This window comes from Eleutherodactylus coqui, chromosome 1, assembly GCF_035609145.1.
Source record: "Eleutherodactylus coqui strain aEleCoq1 chromosome 1, aEleCoq1.hap1, whole genome shotgun sequence".
In the NCBI taxonomy this organism is placed as follows: domain Eukaryota; kingdom Metazoa; phylum Chordata; class Amphibia; order Anura; family Eleutherodactylidae; genus Eleutherodactylus; species Eleutherodactylus coqui.
Genome location: NC_089837.1, coordinates 9,128,564 through 9,151,436, shown reverse-complemented (window position 1 = coordinate 9,151,436; position 22,873 = coordinate 9,128,564). Strand labels below are relative to the sequence as shown.

The window sequence follows — 22,873 nt, the reverse complement described above, 5'->3', positions numbered from 1 at the left end:
AAAAGAGTGCGGCCAGGAGGTATGCAGCTGCAAAGTCTGTGCAAGAGAGCCTCCAAGTTGAAGCATGCAAGGTTATCGGACACTCAAAAGCATCCTTCGAGCCGGAATCGAACCAGCGACCTAAGGATTGCTAACTAGCTACTACAGTCCTCCGCTCTACCAGCTGAGCTATCGAAGGTTTAGCCAGATATGCGTGCAGCTGCTTCCTAGGTTTTTGTGTCAGTGCCAACTAAAAAGAAGTTGGCCCTTCATTTGAAGGTAGTGCCAAGTGGAAGTTTTGGAGGATGCGGGCATCGATCCCGCTACCTCTCGCATGCTAAGCGAGCGCTCTACCATTTGAGCTAATCCCCCTCTACGGTTGCTGGCTTCTGGCACTCGGGTCACACCGCAGTCATGTTATCATGCCTAAACCAAGCTTTGACCATGGGAGAAGAAAGGTTTCTTTTTTTTTTTTTTTTTTTTTTTTTTTTTTTAAGTGTGGATTTTTTGGTGCCTTAAATATAAAGGACAGTGGAGTTTGCTGGGCTTTGGGTGGCCTGAAAGAACGAGACAGTGAATTTTTGGGGTACCTTTTTCCTGGGAGCATGAAAAATACAAAACTCTGCGCCTAGCAGAGGATGGTTTCGATCCATCGACCTCTGGGTTATGGGCCCAGCACGCTCCCGCTGCGCCACTCTGCTGCTGCTTAAACCTCTCTTACGAGAAGCCACATTACCGTCTGACTGTTGTCAAGCCACTAACGAAGCAGAAGAGTTGGCTTTAGTCACACTAGGGGTGAGAGTTGCATTTTCACGATTGAGAAGTGGTGCGAATTCTATGGCGTTGGTGGTATAGTGGTGAGCATAGCTGCCTTCCAAGCAGTTGACCCGGGTTCGATTCCCGGCCAACGCATTGTTTCTCTTGTTTTGAAGTATTCTTGTTAACACTCTCTCCAGAGGCCAATGGTTGTGCGGTCAGGCTCAAAAAGAGTGCGGCCAGGAGGTATGCAGCTGCAAAGTCTGTGCAAGAGAGCCTCCAAGTTGAAGCATGCAAGGTTATCGGACACTCAAAAGCATCCTTCGAGCCGGAATCGAACCAGCGACCTAAGGATTGCTAACTAGCTACTACAGTCCTCCGCTCTACCAGCTGAGCTATCGAAGGTTTAGCCAGATATGCGTGCAGCTGCTTCCTAGGTTTTTGTGTCAGTGCCAACTAAAAAGAAGTTGGCCCTTCATTTGAAGGTAGTGCCAAGTGGAAGTTTTGGAGGATGCGGGCATCGATCCCGCTACCTCTCGCATGCTAAGCGAGCGCTCTACCATTTGAGCTAATCCCCCTCTACGGTTGCTGGCTTCTGGCACTCGGGTCACACCGCAGTCATGTTATCATGCCTAAACCAAGCTATGACCATGGGAGAAGAAAGGTTTCTTTTTTTTTTTTTTTTTTTTTTTTTTTTAAGTGTGGATTTTTTGGTGCCTTGAAATATAAAGGACAGTGGAGTTTGCTGGGCTTTGGGTGGCCTGAAAGAACGAGACAGTGAATTTTTGGGGTACCTTTTTCCTGGGAGCATGAAAAATACAAAACTCTGCGCCTAGCAGAGGATGGTTTCGATCCATCGACCTCTGGGTTATGGGCCCAGCACGCTCCCGCTGCGCCACTCTGCTGCTGCTTAAACCTCTCTTACGAGAAGCCACATTACCGTCTGACTGTTGTCAAGCCACTAACGAAGCAGAAGAGTTGGCTTTAGTCACACTAGGGGTGAGAGTTGCATTTTCACGATTGAGAAGTGGTGCGAATTCTATGGCGTTGGTGGTATAGTGGTGAGCATAGCTGCCTTCCAAGCAGTTGACCCGGGTTCGATTCCCGGCCAACGCATTGTTTCTCTTGTTTTGAAGTATTCTTGTTAACACTCTCTCCAGAGGCCAATGGTTGTGCGGTCAGGCTCAAAAAGAGTGCGGCCAGGAGGTATGCAGCTGCAAAGTCTGTGCAAGAGAGCCTCCAAGTTGAAGCATGCAAGGTTATCGGACACTCAAAAGCATCCTTCGAGCCGGAATCGAACCAGCGACCTAAGGATTGCTAACTAGCTACTACAGTCCTCCGCTCTACCAGCTGAGCTATCGAAGGTTTAGCCAGATATGCGTGCAGCTGCTTCCTAGGTTTTTGTGTCAGTGCCAACTAAAAAGAAGTTGGCCCTTCATTTGAAGGTAGTGCCAAGTGGAAGTTTTGGAGGATGCGGGCATCGATCCCGCTACCTCTCGCATGCTAAGCGAGCGCTCTACCATTTGAGCTAATCCCCCTCTACGGTTGCTGGCTTCTGGCACTCGGGTCACACCGCAGTCATGTTATCATGCCTAAACCAAGCTTTGACCATGGGAGAAGAAAGGTTTCTTTTTTTTTTTTTTTTTTTTTTTTTTTTTTTAAGTGTGGATTTTTTGGTGCCTTAAATATAAAGGACAGTGGAGTTTGCTGGGCTTTGGGTGGCCTGAAAGAACGAGACAGTGAATTTTTGGGGTACCTTTTTCCTGGGAGCATGAAAAATACAAAACTCTGCGCCTAGCAGAGGATGGTTTCGATCCATCGACCTCTGGGTTATGGGCCCAGCACGCTCCCGCTGCGCCACTCTGCTGCTGCTTAAACCTCTCTTACGAGAAGCCACATTACCGTCTGACTGTTGTCAAGCCACTAACGAAGCAGAAGAGTTGGCTTTAGTCACACTAGGGGTGAGAGTTGCATTTTCACGATTGAGAAGTGGTGCGAATTCTATGGCGTTGGTGGTATAGTGGTGAGCATAGCTGCCTTCCAAGCAGTTGACCCGGGTTCGATTCCCGGCCAACGCATTGTTTCTCTTGTTTTGAAGTATTCTTGTTAACACTCTCTCCAGAGGCCAATGGTTGTGCGGTCAGGCTCAAAAAGAGTGCGGCCAGGAGGTATGCAGCTGCAAAGTCTGTGCAAGAGAGCCTCCAAGTTGAAGCATGCAAGGTTATCGGACACTCAAAAGCATCCTTCGAGCCGGAATCGAACCAGCGACCTAAGGATTGCTAACTAGCTACTACAGTCCTCCGCTCTACCAGCTGAGCTATCGAAGGTTTAGCCAGATATGCGTGCAGCTGCTTCCTAGGTTTTTGTGTCAGTGCCAACTAAAAAGAAGTTGGCCCTTCATTTGAAGGTAGTGCCAAGTGGAAGTTTTGGAGGATGCGGGCATCGATCCCGCTACCTCTCGCATGCTAAGCGAGCGCTCTACCATTTGAGCTAATCCCCCTCTACGGTTGCTGGCTTCTGGCACTCGGGTCACACCGCAGTCATGTTATCATGCCTAAACCAAGCTATGACCATGGGAGAAGAAAGGTTTCTTTTTTTTTTTTTTTTTTTTTTTTTTTAAGTGTGGATTTTTTGGTGCCTTGAAATATAAAGGACAGTGGAGTTTGCTGGGCTTTGGGTGGCCTGAAAGAACGAGACAGTGAATTTTTGGGGTACCTTTTTCCTGGGAGCATGAAAAATACAAAACTCTGCGCCTAGCAGAGGATGGTTTCGATCCATCGACCTCTGGGTTATGGGCCCAGCACGCTCCCGCTGCGCCACTCTGCTGCTGCTTAAACCTCTCTTACGAGAAGCCACATTACCGTCTGACTGTTGTCAAGCCACTAACGAAGCAGAAGAGTTGGCTTTAGTCACACTAGGGGTGAGAGTTGCATTTTCACGATTGAGAAGTGGTGCGAATTCTATGGCGTTGGTGGTATAGTGGTGAGCATAGCTGCCTTCCAAGCAGTTGACCCGGGTTCGATTCCCGGCCAACGCATTGTTTCTCTTGTTTTGAAGTATTCTTGTTAACACTCTCTCCAGAGGCCAATGGTTGTGCGGTCAGGCTCAAAAAGAGTGCGGCCAGGAGGTATGCAGCTGCAAAGTCTGTGCAAGAGAGCCTCCAAGTTGAAGCATGCAAGGTTATCGGACACTCAAAAGCATCCTTCGAGCCGGAATCGAACCAGCGACCTAAGGATTGCTAACTAGCTACTACAGTCCTCCGCTCTACCAGCTGAGCTATCGAAGGTTTAGCCAGATATGCGTGCAGCTGCTTCCTAGGTTTTTGTGTCAGTGCCAACTAAAAAGAAGTTGGCCCTTCATTTGAAGGTAGTGCCAAGTGGAAGTTTTGGAGGATGCGGGCATCGATCCCGCTACCTCTCGCATGCTAAGCGAGCGCTCTACCATTTGAGCTAATCCCCCTCTACGGTTGCTGGCTTCTGGCACTCGGGTCACACCGCAGTCATGTTATCATGCCTAAACCAAGCTATGACCATGGGAGAAGAAAGGTTTCTTTTTTTTTTTTTTTTTTTTTTTTTTTAAGTGTGGATTTTTTGGTGCCTTGAAATATAAAGGACAGTGGAGTTTGCTGGGCTTTGGGTGGCCTGAAAGAACGAGACAGTGAATTTTTGGGGTACCTTTTTCCTGGGAGCATGAAAAATACAAAACTCTGCGCCTAGCAGAGGATGGTTTCGATCCATCGACCTCTGGGTTATGGGCCCAGCACGCTCCCGCTGCGCCACTCTGCTGCTGCTTAAACCTCTCTTACGAGAAGCCACATTACCGTCTGACTGTTGTCAAGCCACTAACGAAGCAGAAGAGTTGGCTTTAGTCACACTAGGGGTGAGAGTTGCATTTTCACGATTGAGAAGTGGTGCGAATTCTATGGCGTTGGTGGTATAGTGGTGAGCATAGCTGCCTTCCAAGCAGTTGACCCGGGTTCGATTCCCGGCCAACGCATTGTTTCTCTTGTTTTGAAGTATTCTTGTTAACACTCTCTCCAGAGGCCAATGGTTGTGCGGTCAGGCTCAAAAAGAGTGCGGCCAGGAGGTATGCAGCTGCAAAGTCTGTGCAAGAGAGCCTCCAAGTTGAAGCATGCAAGGTTATCGGACACTCAAAAGCATCCTTCGAGCCGGAATCGAACCAGCGACCTAAGGATTGCTAACTAGCTACTACAGTCCTCCGCTCTACCAGCTGAGCTATCGAAGGTTTAGCCAGATATGCGTGCAGCTGCTTCCTAGGTTTTTGTGTCAGTGCCAACTAAAAAGAAGTTGGCCCTTCATTTGAAGGTAGTGCCAAGTGGAAGTTTTGGAGGATGCGGGCATCGATCCCGCTACCTCTCGCATGCTAAGCGAGCGCTCTACCATTTGAGCTAATCCCCCTCTACGGTTGCTGGCTTCTGGCACTCGGGTCACACCGCAGTCATGTTATCATGCCTAAACCAAGCTTTGACCATGGGAGAAGAAAGGTTTCTTTTTTTTTTTTTTTTTTTTTTTTTTTTTTTTAAGTGTGGATTTTTTGGTGCCTTAAATATAAAGGACAGTGGAGTTTGCTGGGCTTTGGGTGGCCTGAAAGAACGAGACAGTGAATTTTTGGGGTACCTTTTTCCTGGGAGCATGAAAAATACAAAACTCTGCGCCTAGCAGAGGATGGTTTCGATCCATCGACCTCTGGGTTATGGGCCCAGCACGCTCCCGCTGCGCCACTCTGCTGCTGCTTAAACCTCTCTTACGAGAAGCCACATTACCGTCTGACTGTTGTCAAGCCACTAACGAAGCAGAAGAGTTGGCTTTAGTCACACTAGGGGTGAGAGTTGCATTTTCACGATTGAGAAGTGGTGCGAATTCTATGGCGTTGGTGGTATAGTGGTGAGCATAGCTGCCTTCCAAGCAGTTGACCCGGGTTCGATTCCCGGCCAACGCATTGTTTCTCTTGTTTTGAAGTATTCTTGTTAACACTCTCTCCAGAGGCCAATGGTTGTGCGGTCAGGCTCAAAAAGAGTGCGGCCAGGAGGTATGCAGCTGCAAAGTCTGTGCAAGAGAGCCTCCAAGTTGAAGCATGCAAGGTTATCGGACACTCAAAAGCATCCTTCGAGCCGGAATCGAACCAGCGACCTAAGGATTGCTAACTAGCTACTACAGTCCTCCGCTCTACCAGCTGAGCTATCGAAGGTTTAGCCAGATATGCGTGCAGCTGCTTCCTAGGTTTTTGTGTCAGTGCCAACTAAAAAGAAGTTGGCCCTTCATTTGAAGGTAGTGCCAAGTGGAAGTTTTGGAGGATGCGGGCATCGATCCCGCTACCTCTCGCATGCTAAGCGAGCGCTCTACCATTTGAGCTAATCCCCCTCTACGGTTGCTGGCTTCTGGCACTCAGGTCACACCGCAGTCATGTTATCATGCCTAAACCAAGCTATGACCATGGGAGAAGAAAGGTTTCTTTTTTTTTTTTTTTTTTTTTTTTTTTTAAGTGTGGATTTTTTGGTGCCTTGAAATATAAAGGACAGTGGAGTTTGCTGGGCTTTGGGTGGCCTGAAAGAACGAGACAGTGAATTTTTGGGGTACCTTTTTCCTGGGAGCATGAAAAATACAAAACTCTGCGCCTAGCAGAGGATGGTTTCGATCCATCGACCTCTGGGTTACGGGCCCAGCACGCTCCCGCTGCGCCACTCTGCTGCTGCTTAAACCTCTCTTACGAGAAGCCACATTACCGTCTGACTGTTGTCAAGCCACTAACGAAGCAGAAGAGTTGGCTTTAGTCACACTAGGGGTGAGAGTTGCATTTTCACGATTGAGAAGTGGTGCGAATTCTATGGCGTTGGTGGTATAGTGGTGAGCATAGCTGCCTTCCAAGCAGTTGACCCGGGTTCGATTCCCGGCCAACGCATTGTTTCTCTTGTTTTGAAGTATTCTTGTTAACACTCTCTCCAGAGGCCAATGGTTGTGCGGTCAGGCTCAAAAAGAGTGCGGCCAGGAGGTATGCAGCTGCAAAGTCTGTGCAAGAGAGCCTCCAAGTTGAAGCATGCAAGGTTATCGGACACTCAAAAGCATCCTTCGAGCCGGAATCGAACCAGCGACCTAAGGATTGCTAACTAGCTACTACAGTCCTCCGCTCTACCAGCTGAGCTATCGAAGGTTTAGCCAGATATGCGTGCAGCTGCTTCCTAGGTTTTTGTGTCAGTGCCAACTAAAAAGAAGTTGGCCCTTCATTTGAAGGTAGTGCCAAGTGGAAGTTTTGGAGGATGCGGGCATCGATCCCGCTACCTCTCGCATGCTAAGCGAGCGCTCTACCATTTGAGCTAATCCCCCTCTACGGTTGCTGGCTTCTGGCACTCGGGTCACACCGCAGTCATGTTATCATGCCTAAACCAAGCTTTGACCATGGGAGAAGAAAGGTTTCTTTTTTTTTTTTTTTTTTTAAGTGTGGATTTTTTGGTGCCTTAAATATAAAGGACAGTGGAGTTTGCTGGGCTTTGGGTGGCCTGAAAGAACGAGACAGTGAATTTTTGGGGTACCTTTTTCCTGGGAGCATGAAAAATACAAAACTCTGCGCCTAGCAGAGGATGGTTTCGATCCATCGACCTCTGGGTTATGGGCCCAGCACGCTCCCGCTGCGCCACTCTGCTGCTGCTTAAACCTCTCTTACGAGAAGCCACATTACCGTCTGACTGTTGTCAAGCCACTAACGAAGCAGAAGAGTTGGCTTTAGTCACACTAGGGGTGAGAGTTGCATTTTCACGATTGAGAAGTGGTGCGAATTCTATGGCGTTGGTGGTATAGTGGTGAGCATAGCTGCCTTCCAAGCAGTTGACCCGGGTTCGATTCCCGGCCAACGCATTGTTTCTCTTGTTTTGAAGTATTCTTGTTAACACTCTCTCCAGAGGCCAATGGTTGTGCGGTCAGGCTCAAAAAGAGTGCGGCCAGGAGGTATGCAGCTGCAAAGTCTGTGCAAGAGAGCCTCCAAGTTGAAGCATGCAAGGTATCGGACACTCAAAAGCATCCTTCGAGCCGGAATCGAACCAGCGACCTAAGGATTGCTAACTAGCTACTACAGTCCTCCGCTCTACCAGCTGAGCTATCGAAGGTTTAGCCAGATATGCGTGCAGCTGCTTCCTAGGTTTTTGTGTCAGTGCCAACTAAAAAGAAGTTGGCCCTTCATTTGAAGGTAGTGCCAAGTGGAAGTTTTGGAGGATGCGGGCATCGATCCCGCTACCTCTCGCATGCTAAGCGAGCGCTCTACCATTTGAGCTAATCCCCCTCTACGGTTGCTGGCTTCTGGCACTCGGGTCACACCGCAGTCATGTTATCATGCCTAAACCAAGCTATGACCATGGGAGAAGAAAGGTTTCTTTTTTTTTTTTTTTTTTTTTTTTTTTTAAGTGTGGATTTTTTGGTGCCTTGAAATATAAAGGACAGTGGAGTTTGCTGGGCTTTGGGTGGCCTGAAAGAACGAGACAGTGAATTTTTGGGGTACCTTTTTCCTGGGAGCATGAAAAATACAAAACTCTGCGCCTAGCAGAGGATGGTTTCGATCCATCGACCTCTGGGTTATGGGCCCAGCACGCTCCCGCTGCGCCACTCTGCTGCTGCTTAAACCTCTCTTACGAGAAGCCACATTACCGTCTGACTGTTGTCAAGCCACTAACGAAGCAGAAGAGTTGGCTTTAGTCACACTAGGGGTGAGAGTTGCATTTTCACGATTGAGAAGTGGTGCGAATTCTATGGCGTTGGTGGTATAGTGGTGAGCATAGCTGCCTTCCAAGCAGTTGACCCGGGTTCGATTCCCGGCCAACGCATTGTTTCTCTTGTTTTGAAGTATTCTTGTTAACACTCTCTCCAGAGGCCAATGGTTGTGCGGTCAGGCTCAAAAAGAGTGCGGCCAGGAGGTATGCAGCTGCAAAGTCTGTGCAAGAGAGCCTCCAAGTTGAAGCATGCAAGGTTATCGGACACTCAAAAGCATCCTTCGAGCCGGAATCGAACCAGCGACCTAAGGATTGCTAACTAGCTACTACAGTCCTCCGCTCTACCAGCTGAGCTATCGAAGGTTTAGCCAGATATGCGTGCAGCTGCTTCCTAGGTTTTTGTGTCAGTGCCAACTAAAAAGAAGTTGGCCCTTCATTTGAAGGTAGTGCCAAGTGGAAGTTTTGGAGGATGCGGGCATCGATCCCGCTACCTCTCGCATGCTAAGCGAGCGCTCTACCATTTGAGCTAATCCCCCTCTACGGTTGCTGGCTTCTGGCACTCGGGTCACACCGCAGTCATGTTATCATGCCTAAACCAAGCTTTGACCATGGGAGAAGAAAGGTTTCTTTTTTTTTTTTTTTTTTTTTTTTTTTTTTTTAAGTGTGGATTTTTTGGTGCCTTAAATATAAAGGACAGTGGAGTTTGCTGGGCTTTGGGTGGCCTGAAAGAACGAGACAGTGAATTTTTGGGGTACCTTTTTCCTGGGAGCATGAAAAATACAAAACTCTGCGCCTAGCAGAGGATGGTTTCGATCCATCGACCTCTGGGTTATGGGCCCAGCACGCTCCCGCTGCGCCACTCTGCTGCTGCTTAAACCTCTCTTACGAGAAGCCACATTACCGTCTGACTGTTGTCAAGCCACTAACGAAGCAGAAGAGTTGGCTTTAGTCACACTAGGGGTGAGAGTTGCATTTTCACGATTGAGAAGTGGTGCGAATTCTATGGCGTTGGTGGTATAGTGGTGAGCATAGCTGCCTTCCAAGCAGTTGACCCGGGTTCGATTCCCGGCCAACGCATTGTTTCTCTTGTTTTGAAGTATTCTTGTTAACACTCTCTCCAGAGGCCAATGGTTGTGCGGTCAGGCTCAAAAAGAGTGCGGCCAGGAGGTATGCAGCTGCAAAGTCTGTGCAAGAGAGCCTCCAAGTTGAAGCATGCAAGGTTATCGGACACTCAAAAGCATCCTTCGAGCCGGAATCGAACCAGCGACCTAAGGATTGCTAACTAGCTACTACAGTCCTCCGCTCTACCAGCTGAGCTATCGAAGGTTTAGCCAGATATGCGTGCAGCTGCTTCCTAGGTTTTTGTGTCAGTGCCAACTAAAAAGAAGTTGGCCCTTCATTTGAAGGTAGTGCCAAGTGGAAGTTTTGGAGGATGCGGGCATCGATCCCGCTACCTCTCGCATGCTAAGCGAGCGCTCTACCATTTGAGCTAATCCCCCTCTACGGTTGCTGGCTTCTGGCACTCAGGTCACACCGCAGTCATGTTATCATGCCTAAACCAAGCTATGACCATGGGAGAAGAAAGGTTTCTTTTTTTTTTTTTTTTTTTTTTTTTTTAAGTGTGGATTTTTTGGTGCCTTGAAATATAAAGGACAGTGGAGTTTGCTGGGCTTTGGGTGGCCTGAAAGAACGAGACAGTGAATTTTTGGGGTACCTTTTTCCTGGGAGCATGAAAAATACAAAACTCTGCGCCTAGCAGAGGATGGTTTCGATCCATCGACCTCTGGGTTATGGGCCCAGCACGCTCCCGCTGCGCCACTCTGCTGCTGCTTAAACCTCTCTTACGAGAAGCCACATTACCGTCTGACTGTTGTCAAGCCACTAACGAAGCAGAAGAGTTGGCTTTAGTCACACTAGGGGTGAGAGTTGCATTTTCACGATTGAGAAGTGGTGCGAATTCTATGGCGTTGGTGGTATAGTGGTGAGCATAGCTGCCTTCCAAGCAGTTGACCCGGGTTCGATTCCCGGCCAACGCATTGTTTCTCTTGTTTTGAAGTATTCTTGTTAACACTCTCTCCAGAGGCCAATGGTTGTGCGGTCAGGCTCAAAAAGAGTGCGGCCAGGAGGTATGCAGCTGCAAAGTCTGTGCAAGAGAGCCTCCAAGTTGAAGCATGCAAGGTTATCGGACACTCAAAAGCATCCTTCGAGCCGGAATCGAACCAGCGACCTAAGGATTGCTAACTAGCTACTACAGTCCTCCGCTCTACCAGCTGAGCTATCGAAGGTTTAGCCAGATATGCGTGCAGCTGCTTCCTAGGTTTTTGTGTCAGTGCCAACTAAAAAGAAGTTGGCCCTTCATTTGAAGGTAGTGCCAAGTGGAAGTTTTGGAGGATGCGGGCATCGATCCCGCTACCTCTCGCATGCTAAGCGAGCGCTCTACCATTTGAGCTAATCCCCCTCTACGGTTGCTGGCTTCTGGCACTCGGGTCACACCGCAGTCATGTTATCATGCCTAAACCAAGCTTTGACCATGGGAGAAGAAAGGTTTCTTTTTTTTTTTTTTTTTAAGTGTGGATTTTTTGGTGCCTTAAATATAAAGGACAGTGGAGTTTGCTGGGCTTTGGGTGGCCTGAAAGAACGAGACAGTGAATTTTTGGGGTACCTTTTTCCTGGGAGCATGAAAAATACAAAACTCTGCGCCTAGCAGAGGATGGTTTCGATCCATCGACCTCTGGGTTATGGGCCCAGCACGCTCCCGCTGCGCCACTCTGCTGCTGCTTAAACCTCTCTTACGAGAAGCCACATTACCGTCTGACTGTTGTCAAGCCACTAACGAAGCAGAAGAGTTGGCTTTAGTCACACTAGGGGTGAGAGTTGCATTTTCACGATTGAGAAGTGGTGCGAATTCTATGGCGTTGGTGGTATAGTGGTGAGCATAGCTGCCTTCCAAGCAGTTGACCCGGGTTCGATTCCCGGCCAACGCATTGTTTCTCTTGTTTTGAAGTATTCTTGTTAACACTCTCTCCAGAGGCCAATGGTTGTGCGGTCAGGCTCAAAAAGAGTGCGGCCAGGAGGTATGCAGCTGCAAAGTCTGTGCAAGAGAGCCTCCAAGTTGAAGCATGCAAGGTTATCGGACACTCAAAAGCATCCTTCGAGCCGGAATCGAACCAGCGACCTAAGGATTGCTAACTAGCTACTACAGTCCTCCGCTCTACCAGCTGAGCTATCGAAGGTTTAGCCAGATATGCGTGCAGCTGCTTCCTAGGTTTTTGTGTCAGTGCCAACTAAAAAGAAGTTGGCCCTTCATTTGAAGGTAGTGCCAAGTGGAAGTTTTGGAGGATGCGGGCATCGATCCCGCTACCTCTCGCATGCTAAGCGAGCGCTCTACCATTTGAGCTAATCCCCCTCTACGGTTGCTGGCTTCTGGCACTCGGGTCACACCGCAGTCATGTTATCATGCCTAAACCAAGCTTTGACCATGGGAGAAGAAAGGTTTCTTTTTTTTTTTTTTTTTTTTTTTTTTTTTTTTAAGTGTGGATTTTTTGGTGCCTTAAATATAAAGGACAGTGGAGTTTGCTGGGCTTTGGGTGGCCTGAAAGAACGAGACAGTGAATTTTTGGGGTACCTTTTTCCTGGGAGCATGAAAAATACAAAACTCTGCGCCTAGCAGAGGATGGTTTCGATCCATCGACCTCTGGGTTATGGGCCCAGCACGCTCCCGCTGCGCCACTCTGCTGCTGCTTAAACCTCTCTTACGAGAAGCCACATTACCGTCTGACTGTTGTCAAGCCACTAACGAAGCAGAAGAGTTGGCTTTAGTCACACTAGGGGTGAGAGTTGCATTTTCACGATTGAGAAGTGGTGCGAATTCTATGGCGTTGGTGGTATAGTGGTGAGCATAGCTGCCTTCCAAGCAGTTGACCCGGGTTCGATTCCCGGCCAACGCATTGTTTCTCTTGTTTTGAAGTATTCTTGTTAACACTCTCTCCAGAGGCCAATGGTTGTGCGGTCAGGCTCAAAAAGAGTGCGGCCAGGAGGTATGCAGCTGCAAAGTCTGTGCAAGAGAGCCTCCAAGTTGAAGCATGCAAGGTTATCGGACACTCAAAAGCATCCTTCGAGCCGGAATCGAACCAGCGACCTAAGGATTGCTAACTAGCTACTACAGTCCTCCGCTCTACCAGCTGAGCTATCGAAGGTTTAGCCAGATATGCGTGCAGCTGCTTCCTAGGTTTTTGTGTCAGTGCCAACTAAAAAGAAGTTGGCCCTTCATTTGAAGGTAGTGCCAAGTGGAAGTTTTGGAGGATGCGGGCATCGATCCCGCTACCTCTCGCATGCTAAGCGAGCGCTCTACCATTTGAGCTAATCCCCCTCTACGGTTGCTGGCTTCTGGCACTCAGGTCACACCGCAGTCATGTTATCATGCCTAAACCAAGCTATGACCATGGGAGAAGAAAGGTTTCTTTTTTTTTTTTTTTTTTTTTTTTTTTTAAGTGTGGATTTTTTGGTGCCTTGAAATATAAAGGACAGTGGAGTTTGCTGGGCTTTGGGTGGCCTGAAAGAACGAGACAGTGAATTTTTGGGGTACCTTTTTCCTGGGAGCATGAAAAATACAAAACTCTGCGCCTAGCAGAGGATGGTTTCGATCCATCGACCTCTGGGTTATGGGCCCAGCACGCTCCCGCTGCGCCACTCTGCTGCTGCTTAAACCTCTCTTACGAGAAGCCACATTACCGTCTGACTGTTGTCAAGCCACTAACGAAGCAGAAGAGTTGGCTTTAGTCACACTAGGGGTGAGAGTTGCATTTTCACGATTGAGAAGTGGTGCGAATTCTATGGCGTTGGTGGTATAGTGGTGAGCATAGCTGCCTTCCAAGCAGTTGACCCGGGTTCGATTCCCGGCCAACGCATTGTTTCTCTTGTTTTGAAGTATTCTTGTTAACACTCTCTCCAGAGGCCAATGGTTGTGCGGTCAGGCTCAAAAAGAGTGCGGCCAGGAGGTATGCAGCTGCAAAGTCTGTGCAAGAGAGCCTCCAAGTTGAAGCATGCAAGGTTATCGGACACTCAAAAGCATCCTTCGAGCCGGAATCGAACCAGCGACCTAAGGATTGCTAACTAGCTACTACAGTCCTCCGCTCTACCAGCTGAGCTATCGAAGGTTTAGCCAGATATGCGTGCAGCTGCTTCCTAGGTTTTTGTGTCAGTGCCAACTAAAAAGAAGTTGGCCCTTCATTTGAAGGTAGTGCCAAGTGGAAGTTTTGGAGGATGCGGGCATCGATCCCGCTACCTCTCGCATGCTAAGCGAGCGCTCTACCATTTGAGCTAATCCCCCTCTACGGTTGCTGGCTTCTGGCACTCGGGTCACACCGCAGTCATGTTATCATGCCTAAACCAAGCTTTGACCATGGGAGAAGAAAGGTTTCTTTTTTTTTTTTTTTTTAAGTGTGGATTTTTTGGTGCCTTAAATATAAAGGACAGTGGAGTTTGCTGGGCTTTGGGTGGCCTGAAAGAACGAGACAGTGAATTTTTGGGGTACCTTTTTCCTGGGAGCATGAAAAATACAAAACTCTGCGCCTAGCAGAGGATGGTTTCGATCCATCGACCTCTGGGTTATGGGCCCAGCACGCTCCCGCTGCGCCACTCTGCTGCTGCTTAAACCTCTCTTACGAGAAGCCACATTACCGTCTGACTGTTGTCAAGCCACTAACGAAGCAGAAGAGTTGGCTTTAGTCACACTAGGGGTGAGAGTTGCATTTTCACGATTGAGAAGTGGTGCGAATTCTATGGCGTTGGTGGTATAGTGGTGAGCATAGCTGCCTTCCAAGCAGTTGACCCGGGTTCGATTCCCGGCCAACGCATTGTTTCTCTTGTTTTGAAGTATTCTTGTTAACACTCTCTCCAGAGGCCAATGGTTGTGCGGTCAGGCTCAAAAAGAGTGCGGCCAGGAGGTATGCAGCTGCAAAGTCTGTGCAAGAGAGCCTCCAAGTTGAAGCATGCAAGGTTATCGGACACTCAAAAGCATCCTTCGAGCCGGAATCGAACCAGCGACCTAAGGATTGCTAACTAGCTACTACAGTCCTCCGCTCTACCAGCTGAGCTATCGAAGGTTTAGCCAGATATGCGTGCAGCTGCTTCCTAGGTTTTTGTGTCAGTGCCAACTAAAAAGAAGTTGGCCCTTCATTTGAAGGTAGTGCCAAGTGGAAGTTTTGGAGGATGCGGGCATCGATCCCGCTACCTCTCGCATGCTAAGCGAGCGCTCTACCATTTGAGCTAATCCCCCTCTACGGTTGCTGGCTTCTGGCACTCGGGTCACACCGCAGTCATGTTATCATGCCTAAACCAAGCTTTGACCATGGGAGAAGAAAGGTTTCTTTTTTTTTTTTTTTTTTTTTTTTTTTTTTTAAGTGTGGATTTTTTGGTGCCTTAAATATAAAGGACAGTGGAGTTTGCTGGGCTTTGGGTGGCCTGAAAGAACGAGACAGTGAATTTTTGGGGTACCTTTTTCCTGGGAGCATGAAAAATACAAAACTCTGCGCCTAGCAGAGGATGGTTTCGATCCATCGACCTCTGGGTTATGGGCCCAGCACGCTCCCGCTGCGCCACTCTGCTGCTGCTTAAACCTCTCTTACGAGAAGCCACATTACCGTCTGACTGTTGTCAAGCCACTAACGAAGCAGAAGAGTTGGCTTTAGTCACACTAGGGGTGAGAGTTGCATTTTCACGATTGAGAAGTGGTGCGAATTCTATGGCGTTGGTGGTATAGTGGTGAGCATAGCTGCCTTCCAAGCAGTTGACCCGGGTTCGATTCCCGGCCAACGCATTGTTTCTCTTGTTTTGAAGTATTCTTGTTAACACTCTCTCCAGAGGCCAATGGTTGTGCGGTCAGGCTCAAAAAGAGTGCGGCCAGGAGGTATGCAGCTGCAAAGTCTGTGCAAGAGAGCCTCCAAGTTGAAGCATGCAAGGTTATCGGACACTCAAAAGCATCCTTCGAGCCGGAATCGAACCAGCGACCTAAGGATTGCTAACTAGCTACTACAGTCCTCCGCTCTACCAGCTGAGCTATCGAAGGTTTAGCCAGATATGCGTGCAGCTGCTTCCTAGGTTTTTGTGTCAGTGCCAACTAAAAAGAAGTTGGCCCTTCATTTGAAGGTAGTGCCAAGTGGAAGTTTTGGAGGATGCGGGCATCGATCCCGCTACCTCTCGCATGCTAAGCGAGCGCTCTACCATTTGAGCTAATCCCCCTCTACGGTTGCTGGCTTCTGGCACTCAGGTCACACCGCAGTCATGTTATCATGCCTAAACCAAGCTATGACCATGGGAGAAGAAAGGTTTCTTTTTTTTTTTTTTTTTTTTTTTTTTTTAAGTGTGGATTTTTTGGTGCCTTGAAATATAAAGGACAGTGGAGTTTGCTGGGCTTTGGGTGGCCTGAAAGAACGAGACAGTGAATTTTTGGGGTACCTTTTTCCTGGGAGCATGAAAAATACAAAACTCTGCGCCTAGCAGAGGATGGTTTCGATCCATCGACCTCTGGGTTATGGGCCCAGCACGCTCCCGCTGCGCCACTCTGCTGCTGCTTAAACCTCTCTTACGAGAAGCCACATTACCGTCTGACTGTTGTCAAGCCACTAACGAAGCAGAAGAGTTGGCTTTAGTCACACTAGGGGTGAGAGTTGCATTTTCACGATTGAGAAGTGGTGCGAATTCTATGGCGTTGGTGGTATAGTGGTGAGCATAGCTGCCTTCCAAGCAGTTGACCCGGGTTCGATTCCCGGCCAACGCATTGTTTCTCTTGTTTTGAAGTATTCTTGTTAACACTCTCTCCAGAGGCCAATGGTTGTGCGGTCAGGCTCAAAAAGAGTGCGGCCAGGAGGTATGCAGCTGCAAAGTCTGTGCAAGAGAGCCTCCAAGTTGAAGCATGCAAGGTTATCGGACACTCAAAAGCATCCTTCGAGCCGGAATCGAACCAGCGACCTAAGGATTGCTAACTAGCTACTACAGTCCTCCGCTCTACCAGCTGAGCTATCGAAGGTTTAGCCAGATATGCGTGCAGCTGCTTCCTAGGTTTTTGTGTCAGTGCCAACTAAAAAGAAGTTGGCCCTTCATTTGAAGGTAGTGCCAAGTGGAAGTTTTGGAGGATGCGGGCATCGATCCCGCTACCTCTCGCATGCTAAGCGAGCGCTCTACCATTTGAGCTAATCCCCCTCTACGGTTGCTGGCTTCTGGCACTCGGGTCACACCGCAGTCATGTTATCATGCCTAAACCAAGCTTTGACCATGGGAGAAGAAAGGTTTCTTTTTTTTTTTTTTTTTAAGTGTGGATTTTTTGGTGCCTTAAATATAAAGGACAGTGGAGTTTGCTGGGCTTTGGGTGGCCTGAAAGAACGAGACAGTGAATTTTTGGGGTACCTTTTTCCTGGGAGCATGAAAAATACAAAACTCTGCGCCTAGCAGAGGATGGTTTCGATCCATCGACCTCTGGGTTATGGGCCCAGCACGCTCCCGCTGCGCCACTCTGCTGCTGCTTAAACCTCTCTTACGAGAAGCCACATTACCGTCTGACTGTTGTCAAGCCACTAACGAAGCAGAAGAGTTGGCTTTAGTCACACTAGGGGTGAGAGTTGCATTTTCACGATTGAGAAGTGGTGCGAATTCTATGGCGTTGGTGGTATAGTGGTGAGCATAGCTGCCTTCCAAGCAGTTGACCCGGGTTCGATTCCCGGCCAACGCATTGTTTCTCTTGTTTTGAAGTATTCTTGTTAACACTCTCTCCAGAGGCCAATGGTTGTGCGGTCAGGCTCAAAAAGAGTGCGGCCAGGAGGTATGCAGCTGCAAAGTCTGTGCAAGAGAGCCTCCAAGTTGAAGCATGCAAGGTTATCGGACACTCAAAAGCATCCTTCGAGCCGGAATCGAACCAGCGACCTAAGGATTGCTAACTAGCTACTACAGTCCTCCGCTCTACCAGCTGAGCTATCGAAGGTTTAGCCAGATATGCGTGCAGCTGCTTCCTAGGTTTTTGTGTCAGTGCCAACTAAAAAGAAGTTGGCCCTTCATTTGAAGGTAGTGCCAAGTGGAAGTTTTGGAGGATGCGGGCATCGATCCCGCTACCTCTCGCATGCTAAGCGAGCGCTCTACCATTTGAGCTAATCCCCCTCTACGGTTGCTGGCTTCTGGCACTCGGGTCACACCGCAGTCATGTTATCATGCCTAAACCAAGCTTTGACCATGGGAGAAGAAAGGTTTCTTTTTTTTTTTTTTTTTTTTTTTTTTTTTTAAGTGTGGATTTTTTGGTGCCTTAAATATAAAGGACAGTGGAGTTTGCTGGGCTTTGGGTGGCCTGAAAGAACGAGACAGTGAATTTTTGGGGTACCTTTTTCCTGGGAGCATGAAAAATACAAAACTCTGCGCCTAGCAGAGGATGGTTTCGATCCATCGACCTCTGGGTTATGGGCCCAGCACGCTCCCGCTGCGCCACTCTGCTGCTGCTTAAACCTCTCTTACGAGAAGCCACATTACCGTCTGACTGTTGTCAAGCCACTAACGAAGCAGAAGAGTTGGCTTTAGTCACACTAGGGGTGAGAGTTGCATTTTCACGATTGAGAAGTGGTGCGAATTCTATGGCGTTGGTGGTATAGTGGTGAGCATAGCTGCCTTCCAAGCAGTTGACCCGGGTTCGATTCCCGGCCAACGCCTTGTTTCTCTTGTTTTGAAGTATTCTTGTTAACACTCTCTCCAGAGGCCAATGGTTGTGCGGTCAGGCTCAAAAAGAGTGCGGCCAGGAGGTATGCAGCTGCAAAGTCTGTGCAAGAGAGCCTCCAAGTTGAAGCATGCAAGGTTATCGGACACTCAAAAGCATCCTTCGAGCCGGAATCGAACCAGCGACCTAAGGATTGCTAACTAGCTACTACAGTCCTCCGCTCTACCAGCTGAGCTATCGAAGGTTTAGCCAGATATGCGTGCAGCTGCTTCCTAGGTTTTTGTGTCAGTGCCAACTAAAAAGAAGTTGGCCCTTCATTTGAAGGTAGTGCCAAGTGGAAGTTTTGGAGGATGCGGGCATCGATCCCGCTACCTCTCGCATGCTAAGCGAGCGCTCTACCATTTGAGCTAATCCCCCTCTACGGTTGCTGGCTTCTGGCACTCGGGTCACACCGCAGTCATGTTATCATGCCTAAACCAAGCTTTGACCATGGGAGAAGAAAGGTTTCTTTTTTTTTTTTTTTTTAAGTGTGGATTTTTTGGTGCCTTAAATATAAAGGACAGTGGAGTTTGCTGGGCTTTGGGTGGCCTGAAAGAACGAGACAGTGAATTTTTGGGGTACCTTTTTCCTGGGAGCATGAAAAATACAAAACTCTGCGCCTAGCAGAGGATGGTTTCGATCCATCGACCTCTGGGTTATGGGCCCAGCACGCTCCCGCTGCGCCACTCTGCTGCTGCTTAAACCTCTCTTACGAGAAGCCACATTACCGTCTGACTGTTGTCAAGCCACTAACGAAGCAGAAGAGTTGGCTTTAGTCACACTAGGGGTGAGAGTTGCATTTTCACGATTGAGAAGTGGTGCGAATTCTATGGCGTTGGTGGTATAGTGGTGAGCATAGCTGCCTTCCAAGCAGTTGACCCGGGTTCGATTCCCGGCCAACGCCTTGTTTCTCTTGTTTTGAAGTATTCTTGTTAACACTCTCTCCAGAGGCCAATGGTTGTGCGGTCAGGCTCAAAAAGAGTGCGGCCAGGAGGTATGCAGCTGCAAAGTCTGTGCAAGAGAGCCTCCAAGTTGAAGCATGCAAGGTATCGGACACTCAAAAGCATCCTTCGAGCCGGAATCGAACCAGCGACCTAAGGATTGCTAACTAGCTACTACAGTCCTCCGCTCTACCAGCTGAGCTATCGAAGGTTTAGCCAGATATGCGTGCAGCTGCTTCCTAGGTTTTTGTGTCAGTGCCAACTAAAAAGAAGTTGGCCCTTCATTTGAAGGTAGTGCCAAGTGGAAGTTTTGGAGGATGCGGGCATCGATCCCGCTACCTCTCGCATGCTAAGCGAGCGCTCTACCATTTGAGCTAATCCCCCTCTACGGTTGCTGGCTTCTGGCACTCGGGTCACACCGCAGTCATGTTATCATGCCTAAACCAAGCTTTGACCATGGGAGAAGAAAGGTTTCTTTTTTTTTTTTTTTTTAAGTGTGGATTTTTTGGTGCCTTAAATATAAAGGACAGTGGAGTTTGCTGGGCTTTGGGTGGCCTGAAAGAACGAGACAGTGAATTTTTGGGGTACCTTTTTCCTGGGAGCATGAAAAATACAAAACTCTGCGCCTAGCAGAGGATGGTTTCGATCCATCGACCTCTGGGTTATGGGCCCAGCACGCTCCCGCTGCGCCACTCTGCTGCTGCTTAAACCTCTCTTACGAGAAGCCACATTACCGTCTGACTGTTGTCAAGCCACTAACGAAGCAGAAGAGTTGGCTTTAGTCACACTAGGGGTGAGAGTTGCATTTTCACGATTGAGAAGTGGTGCGAATTCTATGGCGTTGGTGGTATAGTGGTGAGCATAGCTGCCTTCCAAGCAGTTGACCCGGGTTCGATTCCCGGCCAACGCATTGTTTCTCTTGTTTTGAAGTATTCTTGTTAACACTCTCTCCAGAGGCCAATGGTTGTGCGGTCAGGCTCAAAAAGAGTGCGGCCAGGAGGTATGCAGCTGCAAAGTCTGTGCAAGAGAGCCTCCAAGTTGAAGCATGCAAGGTTATCGGACACTCAAAAGCATCCTTCGAGCCGGAATCGAACCAGCGACCTAAGGATTGCTAACTAGCTACTACAGTCCTCCGCTCTACCAGCTGAGCTATCGAAGGTTTAGCCAGATATGCGTGCAGCTGCTTCCTAGGTTTTTGTGTCAGTGCCAACTAAAAAGAAGTTGGCCCTTCATTTGAAGGTAGTGCCAAGTGGAAGTTTTGGAGGATGCGGGCATCGATCCCGCTACCTCTCGCATGCTAAGCGAGCGCTCTACCATTTGAGCTAATCCCCCTCTACGGTTGCTGGCTTCTGGCACTCAGGTCACACCGCAGTCATGTTATCATGCCTAAACCAAGCTATGACCATGGGAGAAGAAAGGTTTCTTTTTTTTTTTTTTTTTTTTTTTTTTTAAGTGTGGATTTTTTGGTGCCTTGAAATATAAAGGACAGTGGAGTTTGCTGGGCTTTGGGTGGCCTGAAAGAACGAGACAGTGAATTTTTGGGGTACCTTTTTCCTGGGAGCATGAAAAATACAAAACTCTGCGCCTAGCAGAGGATGGTTTCGATCCATCGACCTCTGGGTTATGGGCCCAGCACGCTCCCGCTGCGCCACTCTGCTGCTGCTTAAACCTCTCTTACGAGAAGCCACATTACCGTCTGACTGTTGTCAAGCCACTAACGAAGCAGAAGAGTTGGCTTTAGTCACACTAGGGGTGAGAGTTGCATTTTCACGATTGAGAAGTGGTGCGAATTCTATGGCGTTGGTGGTATAGTGGTGAGCATAGCTGCCTTCCAAGCAGTTGACCCGGGTTCGATTCCCGGCCAACGCATTGTTTCTCTTGTTTTGAAGTATTCTTGTTAACACTCTCTCCAGAGGCCAATGGTTGTGCGGTCAGGCTCAAAAAGAGTGCGGCCAGGAGGTATGCAGCTGCAAAGTCTGTGCAAGAGAGCCTCCAAGTTGAAGCATGCAAGGTTATCGGACACTCAAAAGCATCCTTCGAGCCGGAATCGAACCAGCGACCTAAGGATTGCTAACTAGCTACTACAGTCCTCCGCTCTACCAGCTGAGCTATCGAAGGTTTAGCCAGATATGCGTGCAGCTGCTTCCTAGGTTTTTGTGTCAGTGCCAACTAAAAAGAAGTTGGCCCTTCATTTGAAGGTAGTGCCAAGTGGAAGTTTTGGAGGATGCGGGCATCGATCCCGCTACCTCTCGCATGCTAAGCGAGCGCTCTACCATTTGAGCTAATCCCCCTCTACGGTTGCTGGCTTCTGGCACTCGGGTCACACCGCAGTCATGTTATCATGCCTAAACCAAGCTTTGACCATGGGAGAAGAAAGGTTTCTTTTTTTTTTTTTTTTTAAGTGTGGATTTTTTGGTGCCTTAAATATAAAGGACAGTGGAGTTTGCTGGGCTTTGGGTGGCCTGAAAGAACGAGACAGTGAATTTTTGGGGTACCTTTTTCCTGGGAGCATGAAAAATACAAAACTCTGCGCCTAGCAGAGGATGGTTTCGATCCATCGACCTCTGGGTTATGGGCCCAGCACGCTCCCGCTGCGCCACTCTGCTGCTGCTTAAACCTCTCTTACGAGAAGCCACATTACCGTCTGACTGTTGTCAAGCCACTAACGAAGCAGAAGAGTTGGCTTTAGTCACACTAGGGGTGAGAGTTGCATTTTCACGATTGAGAAGTGGTGCGAATTCTATGGCGTTGGTGGTATAGTGGTGAGCATAGCTGCCTTCCAAGCAGTTGACCCGGGTTCGATTCCCGGCCAACGCATTGTTTCTCTTGTTTTGAAGTATTCTTGTTAACACTCTCTCCAGAGGCCAATGGTTGTGCGGTCAGGCTCAAAAAGAGTGCGGCCAGGAGGTATGCAGCTGCAAAGTCTGTGCAAGAGAGCCTCCAAGTTGAAGCATGCAAGGTTATCGGACACTCAAAAGCATCCTTCGAGCCGGAATCGAACCAGCGACCTAAGGATTGCTAACTAGCTACTACAGTCCTCCGCTCTACCAGCTGAGCTATCGAAGGTTTAGCCAGATATGCGTGCAGCTGCTTCCTAGGTTTTTGTGTCAGTGCCAACTAAAAAGAAGTTGGCCCTTCATTTGAAGGTAGTGCCAAGTGGAAGTTTTGGAGGATGCGGGCATCGATCCCGCTACCTCTCGCATGCTAAGCGAGCGCTCTACCATTTGAGCTAATCCCCCTCTACGGTTGCTGGCTTCTGGCACTCGGGTCACACCGCAGTCATGTTATCATGCCTAAACCAAGCTTTGACCATGGGAGAAGAAAGGTTTCTTTTTTTTTTTTTTTTTAAGTGTGGATTTTTTGGTGCCTTAAATATAAAGGACAGTGGAGTTTGCTGGGCTTTGGGTGGCCTGAAAGAACGAGACAGTGAATTTTTGGGGTACCTTTTTCCTGGGAGCATGAAAAATACAAAACTCTGCGCCTAGCAGAGGATGGTTTCGATCCATCGACCTCTGGGTTATGGGCCCAGCACGCTCCCGCTGCGCCACTCTGCTGCTGCTTAAACCTCTCTTACGAGAAGCCACATTACCAGCTGAGCTATCGAAGGTTTAGCCAGATATGCGTGCAGCTGCTTCCTAGGTTTTTGTGTCAGTGCCAACTAAAAAGAAGTTGGCCCTTCATTTGAAGGTAGTGCCAAGTGGAAGTTTTGGAGGATGCGGGCATCGATCCCGCTACCTCTCGCATGCTAAGCGA

The 22,873-nt window shown here is 48.7% G+C and overlaps 46 non-coding genes across 46 annotated transcripts; 21 read left to right on the top strand and 25 right to left on the bottom strand.

Moving 5' to 3' along the window:
* Positions 1 to 92: 92 nt before the first annotated feature.
* On the bottom strand, positions 93 to 178 carry TRNAY-GUA (transfer RNA tyrosine (anticodon GUA)). The gene is given in 2 exon segments: positions 93 to 128; positions 142 to 178. It is a non-coding gene; the product is annotated as a tRNA-Tyr (tRNA).
* Positions 179 to 819: 641 nt separating this feature from the next.
* On the top strand, positions 820 to 891 carry TRNAG-UCC (transfer RNA glycine (anticodon UCC)). The gene has a single exon. It is a non-coding gene; the product is annotated as a tRNA-Gly (tRNA).
* Positions 892 to 1,054: 163 nt separating this feature from the next.
* Positions 1,055 to 1,140, bottom strand: TRNAY-GUA (transfer RNA tyrosine (anticodon GUA)). The gene is given in 2 exon segments: positions 1,055 to 1,090; positions 1,104 to 1,140. It is a non-coding gene; the product is annotated as a tRNA-Tyr (tRNA).
* A 639-nt stretch (positions 1,141 to 1,779) lies between these two features.
* TRNAG-UCC (transfer RNA glycine (anticodon UCC)) lies at positions 1,780 to 1,851 on the top strand. The gene has a single exon. It is a non-coding gene; the product is annotated as a tRNA-Gly (tRNA).
* Positions 1,852 to 2,014: 163 nt separating this feature from the next.
* On the bottom strand, positions 2,015 to 2,100 carry TRNAY-GUA (transfer RNA tyrosine (anticodon GUA)). The gene is given in 2 exon segments: positions 2,015 to 2,050; positions 2,064 to 2,100. It is a non-coding gene; the product is annotated as a tRNA-Tyr (tRNA).
* A 641-nt stretch (positions 2,101 to 2,741) lies between these two features.
* Positions 2,742 to 2,813, top strand: TRNAG-UCC (transfer RNA glycine (anticodon UCC)). Its single transcript has one exon. It is a non-coding gene; the product is annotated as a tRNA-Gly (tRNA).
* Positions 2,814 to 2,976: 163 nt separating this feature from the next.
* Positions 2,977 to 3,062, bottom strand: TRNAY-GUA (transfer RNA tyrosine (anticodon GUA)). Its single transcript is given in 2 exon segments — positions 2,977 to 3,012; positions 3,026 to 3,062. It is a non-coding gene; the product is annotated as a tRNA-Tyr (tRNA).
* A 638-nt stretch (positions 3,063 to 3,700) lies between these two features.
* TRNAG-UCC (transfer RNA glycine (anticodon UCC)) lies at positions 3,701 to 3,772 on the top strand. The gene has a single exon. It is a non-coding gene; the product is annotated as a tRNA-Gly (tRNA).
* Positions 3,773 to 3,935: 163 nt separating this feature from the next.
* On the bottom strand, positions 3,936 to 4,021 carry TRNAY-GUA (transfer RNA tyrosine (anticodon GUA)). Its single transcript is given in 2 exon segments — positions 3,936 to 3,971; positions 3,985 to 4,021. It is a non-coding gene; the product is annotated as a tRNA-Tyr (tRNA).
* A 638-nt stretch (positions 4,022 to 4,659) lies between these two features.
* TRNAG-UCC (transfer RNA glycine (anticodon UCC)) lies at positions 4,660 to 4,731 on the top strand. Its single transcript has one exon. It is a non-coding gene; the product is annotated as a tRNA-Gly (tRNA).
* A 163-nt stretch (positions 4,732 to 4,894) lies between these two features.
* On the bottom strand, positions 4,895 to 4,980 carry TRNAY-GUA (transfer RNA tyrosine (anticodon GUA)). The gene is given in 2 exon segments: positions 4,895 to 4,930; positions 4,944 to 4,980. It is a non-coding gene; the product is annotated as a tRNA-Tyr (tRNA).
* A 642-nt stretch (positions 4,981 to 5,622) lies between these two features.
* TRNAG-UCC (transfer RNA glycine (anticodon UCC)) lies at positions 5,623 to 5,694 on the top strand. The gene has a single exon. It is a non-coding gene; the product is annotated as a tRNA-Gly (tRNA).
* A 163-nt stretch (positions 5,695 to 5,857) lies between these two features.
* On the bottom strand, positions 5,858 to 5,943 carry TRNAY-GUA (transfer RNA tyrosine (anticodon GUA)). Its single transcript is given in 2 exon segments — positions 5,858 to 5,893; positions 5,907 to 5,943. It is a non-coding gene; the product is annotated as a tRNA-Tyr (tRNA).
* A 428-nt stretch (positions 5,944 to 6,371) lies between these two features.
* Positions 6,372 to 6,443, bottom strand: TRNAT-CGU (transfer RNA threonine (anticodon CGU)). Its single transcript has one exon. It is a non-coding gene; the product is annotated as a tRNA-Thr (tRNA).
* Positions 6,444 to 6,582: 139 nt separating this feature from the next.
* TRNAG-UCC (transfer RNA glycine (anticodon UCC)) lies at positions 6,583 to 6,654 on the top strand. The gene has a single exon. It is a non-coding gene; the product is annotated as a tRNA-Gly (tRNA).
* Positions 6,655 to 6,817: 163 nt separating this feature from the next.
* TRNAY-GUA (transfer RNA tyrosine (anticodon GUA)) lies at positions 6,818 to 6,903 on the bottom strand. Its single transcript is given in 2 exon segments — positions 6,818 to 6,853; positions 6,867 to 6,903. It is a non-coding gene; the product is annotated as a tRNA-Tyr (tRNA).
* A 629-nt stretch (positions 6,904 to 7,532) lies between these two features.
* Positions 7,533 to 7,604, top strand: TRNAG-UCC (transfer RNA glycine (anticodon UCC)). Its single transcript has one exon. It is a non-coding gene; the product is annotated as a tRNA-Gly (tRNA).
* A 162-nt stretch (positions 7,605 to 7,766) lies between these two features.
* On the bottom strand, positions 7,767 to 7,852 carry TRNAY-GUA (transfer RNA tyrosine (anticodon GUA)). The gene is given in 2 exon segments: positions 7,767 to 7,802; positions 7,816 to 7,852. It is a non-coding gene; the product is annotated as a tRNA-Tyr (tRNA).
* A 639-nt stretch (positions 7,853 to 8,491) lies between these two features.
* On the top strand, positions 8,492 to 8,563 carry TRNAG-UCC (transfer RNA glycine (anticodon UCC)). The gene has a single exon. It is a non-coding gene; the product is annotated as a tRNA-Gly (tRNA).
* Positions 8,564 to 8,726: 163 nt separating this feature from the next.
* TRNAY-GUA (transfer RNA tyrosine (anticodon GUA)) lies at positions 8,727 to 8,812 on the bottom strand. Its single transcript is given in 2 exon segments — positions 8,727 to 8,762; positions 8,776 to 8,812. It is a non-coding gene; the product is annotated as a tRNA-Tyr (tRNA).
* Positions 8,813 to 9,454: 642 nt separating this feature from the next.
* On the top strand, positions 9,455 to 9,526 carry TRNAG-UCC (transfer RNA glycine (anticodon UCC)). Its single transcript has one exon. It is a non-coding gene; the product is annotated as a tRNA-Gly (tRNA).
* Positions 9,527 to 9,689: 163 nt separating this feature from the next.
* On the bottom strand, positions 9,690 to 9,775 carry TRNAY-GUA (transfer RNA tyrosine (anticodon GUA)). The gene is given in 2 exon segments: positions 9,690 to 9,725; positions 9,739 to 9,775. It is a non-coding gene; the product is annotated as a tRNA-Tyr (tRNA).
* Positions 9,776 to 10,413: 638 nt separating this feature from the next.
* Positions 10,414 to 10,485, top strand: TRNAG-UCC (transfer RNA glycine (anticodon UCC)). The gene has a single exon. It is a non-coding gene; the product is annotated as a tRNA-Gly (tRNA).
* A 163-nt stretch (positions 10,486 to 10,648) lies between these two features.
* Positions 10,649 to 10,734, bottom strand: TRNAY-GUA (transfer RNA tyrosine (anticodon GUA)). The gene is given in 2 exon segments: positions 10,649 to 10,684; positions 10,698 to 10,734. It is a non-coding gene; the product is annotated as a tRNA-Tyr (tRNA).
* Positions 10,735 to 11,361: 627 nt separating this feature from the next.
* TRNAG-UCC (transfer RNA glycine (anticodon UCC)) lies at positions 11,362 to 11,433 on the top strand. Its single transcript has one exon. It is a non-coding gene; the product is annotated as a tRNA-Gly (tRNA).
* Positions 11,434 to 11,596: 163 nt separating this feature from the next.
* On the bottom strand, positions 11,597 to 11,682 carry TRNAY-GUA (transfer RNA tyrosine (anticodon GUA)). The gene is given in 2 exon segments: positions 11,597 to 11,632; positions 11,646 to 11,682. It is a non-coding gene; the product is annotated as a tRNA-Tyr (tRNA).
* A 642-nt stretch (positions 11,683 to 12,324) lies between these two features.
* TRNAG-UCC (transfer RNA glycine (anticodon UCC)) lies at positions 12,325 to 12,396 on the top strand. Its single transcript has one exon. It is a non-coding gene; the product is annotated as a tRNA-Gly (tRNA).
* Positions 12,397 to 12,559: 163 nt separating this feature from the next.
* On the bottom strand, positions 12,560 to 12,645 carry TRNAY-GUA (transfer RNA tyrosine (anticodon GUA)). The gene is given in 2 exon segments: positions 12,560 to 12,595; positions 12,609 to 12,645. It is a non-coding gene; the product is annotated as a tRNA-Tyr (tRNA).
* A 639-nt stretch (positions 12,646 to 13,284) lies between these two features.
* Positions 13,285 to 13,356, top strand: TRNAG-UCC (transfer RNA glycine (anticodon UCC)). The gene has a single exon. It is a non-coding gene; the product is annotated as a tRNA-Gly (tRNA).
* Positions 13,357 to 13,519: 163 nt separating this feature from the next.
* On the bottom strand, positions 13,520 to 13,605 carry TRNAY-GUA (transfer RNA tyrosine (anticodon GUA)). The gene is given in 2 exon segments: positions 13,520 to 13,555; positions 13,569 to 13,605. It is a non-coding gene; the product is annotated as a tRNA-Tyr (tRNA).
* A 627-nt stretch (positions 13,606 to 14,232) lies between these two features.
* TRNAG-UCC (transfer RNA glycine (anticodon UCC)) lies at positions 14,233 to 14,304 on the top strand. Its single transcript has one exon. It is a non-coding gene; the product is annotated as a tRNA-Gly (tRNA).
* A 163-nt stretch (positions 14,305 to 14,467) lies between these two features.
* On the bottom strand, positions 14,468 to 14,553 carry TRNAY-GUA (transfer RNA tyrosine (anticodon GUA)). Its single transcript is given in 2 exon segments — positions 14,468 to 14,503; positions 14,517 to 14,553. It is a non-coding gene; the product is annotated as a tRNA-Tyr (tRNA).
* A 641-nt stretch (positions 14,554 to 15,194) lies between these two features.
* On the top strand, positions 15,195 to 15,266 carry TRNAG-UCC (transfer RNA glycine (anticodon UCC)). Its single transcript has one exon. It is a non-coding gene; the product is annotated as a tRNA-Gly (tRNA).
* Positions 15,267 to 15,429: 163 nt separating this feature from the next.
* Positions 15,430 to 15,515, bottom strand: TRNAY-GUA (transfer RNA tyrosine (anticodon GUA)). Its single transcript is given in 2 exon segments — positions 15,430 to 15,465; positions 15,479 to 15,515. It is a non-coding gene; the product is annotated as a tRNA-Tyr (tRNA).
* Positions 15,516 to 16,154: 639 nt separating this feature from the next.
* On the top strand, positions 16,155 to 16,226 carry TRNAG-UCC (transfer RNA glycine (anticodon UCC)). Its single transcript has one exon. It is a non-coding gene; the product is annotated as a tRNA-Gly (tRNA).
* Positions 16,227 to 16,389: 163 nt separating this feature from the next.
* Positions 16,390 to 16,475, bottom strand: TRNAY-GUA (transfer RNA tyrosine (anticodon GUA)). The gene is given in 2 exon segments: positions 16,390 to 16,425; positions 16,439 to 16,475. It is a non-coding gene; the product is annotated as a tRNA-Tyr (tRNA).
* Positions 16,476 to 17,102: 627 nt separating this feature from the next.
* TRNAG-UCC (transfer RNA glycine (anticodon UCC)) lies at positions 17,103 to 17,174 on the top strand. Its single transcript has one exon. It is a non-coding gene; the product is annotated as a tRNA-Gly (tRNA).
* A 163-nt stretch (positions 17,175 to 17,337) lies between these two features.
* On the bottom strand, positions 17,338 to 17,423 carry TRNAY-GUA (transfer RNA tyrosine (anticodon GUA)). The gene is given in 2 exon segments: positions 17,338 to 17,373; positions 17,387 to 17,423. It is a non-coding gene; the product is annotated as a tRNA-Tyr (tRNA).
* An 875-nt stretch (positions 17,424 to 18,298) lies between these two features.
* Positions 18,299 to 18,384, bottom strand: TRNAY-GUA (transfer RNA tyrosine (anticodon GUA)). Its single transcript is given in 2 exon segments — positions 18,299 to 18,334; positions 18,348 to 18,384. It is a non-coding gene; the product is annotated as a tRNA-Tyr (tRNA).
* An 861-nt stretch (positions 18,385 to 19,245) lies between these two features.
* On the bottom strand, positions 19,246 to 19,331 carry TRNAY-GUA (transfer RNA tyrosine (anticodon GUA)). The gene is given in 2 exon segments: positions 19,246 to 19,281; positions 19,295 to 19,331. It is a non-coding gene; the product is annotated as a tRNA-Tyr (tRNA).
* Positions 19,332 to 19,958: 627 nt separating this feature from the next.
* On the top strand, positions 19,959 to 20,030 carry TRNAG-UCC (transfer RNA glycine (anticodon UCC)). The gene has a single exon. It is a non-coding gene; the product is annotated as a tRNA-Gly (tRNA).
* Positions 20,031 to 20,193: 163 nt separating this feature from the next.
* Positions 20,194 to 20,279, bottom strand: TRNAY-GUA (transfer RNA tyrosine (anticodon GUA)). Its single transcript is given in 2 exon segments — positions 20,194 to 20,229; positions 20,243 to 20,279. It is a non-coding gene; the product is annotated as a tRNA-Tyr (tRNA).
* A 638-nt stretch (positions 20,280 to 20,917) lies between these two features.
* On the top strand, positions 20,918 to 20,989 carry TRNAG-UCC (transfer RNA glycine (anticodon UCC)). The gene has a single exon. It is a non-coding gene; the product is annotated as a tRNA-Gly (tRNA).
* A 163-nt stretch (positions 20,990 to 21,152) lies between these two features.
* On the bottom strand, positions 21,153 to 21,238 carry TRNAY-GUA (transfer RNA tyrosine (anticodon GUA)). Its single transcript is given in 2 exon segments — positions 21,153 to 21,188; positions 21,202 to 21,238. It is a non-coding gene; the product is annotated as a tRNA-Tyr (tRNA).
* A 627-nt stretch (positions 21,239 to 21,865) lies between these two features.
* TRNAG-UCC (transfer RNA glycine (anticodon UCC)) lies at positions 21,866 to 21,937 on the top strand. Its single transcript has one exon. It is a non-coding gene; the product is annotated as a tRNA-Gly (tRNA).
* Positions 21,938 to 22,100: 163 nt separating this feature from the next.
* On the bottom strand, positions 22,101 to 22,186 carry TRNAY-GUA (transfer RNA tyrosine (anticodon GUA)). The gene is given in 2 exon segments: positions 22,101 to 22,136; positions 22,150 to 22,186. It is a non-coding gene; the product is annotated as a tRNA-Tyr (tRNA).
* Positions 22,187 to 22,873: the final 687 nt, after the last annotated feature.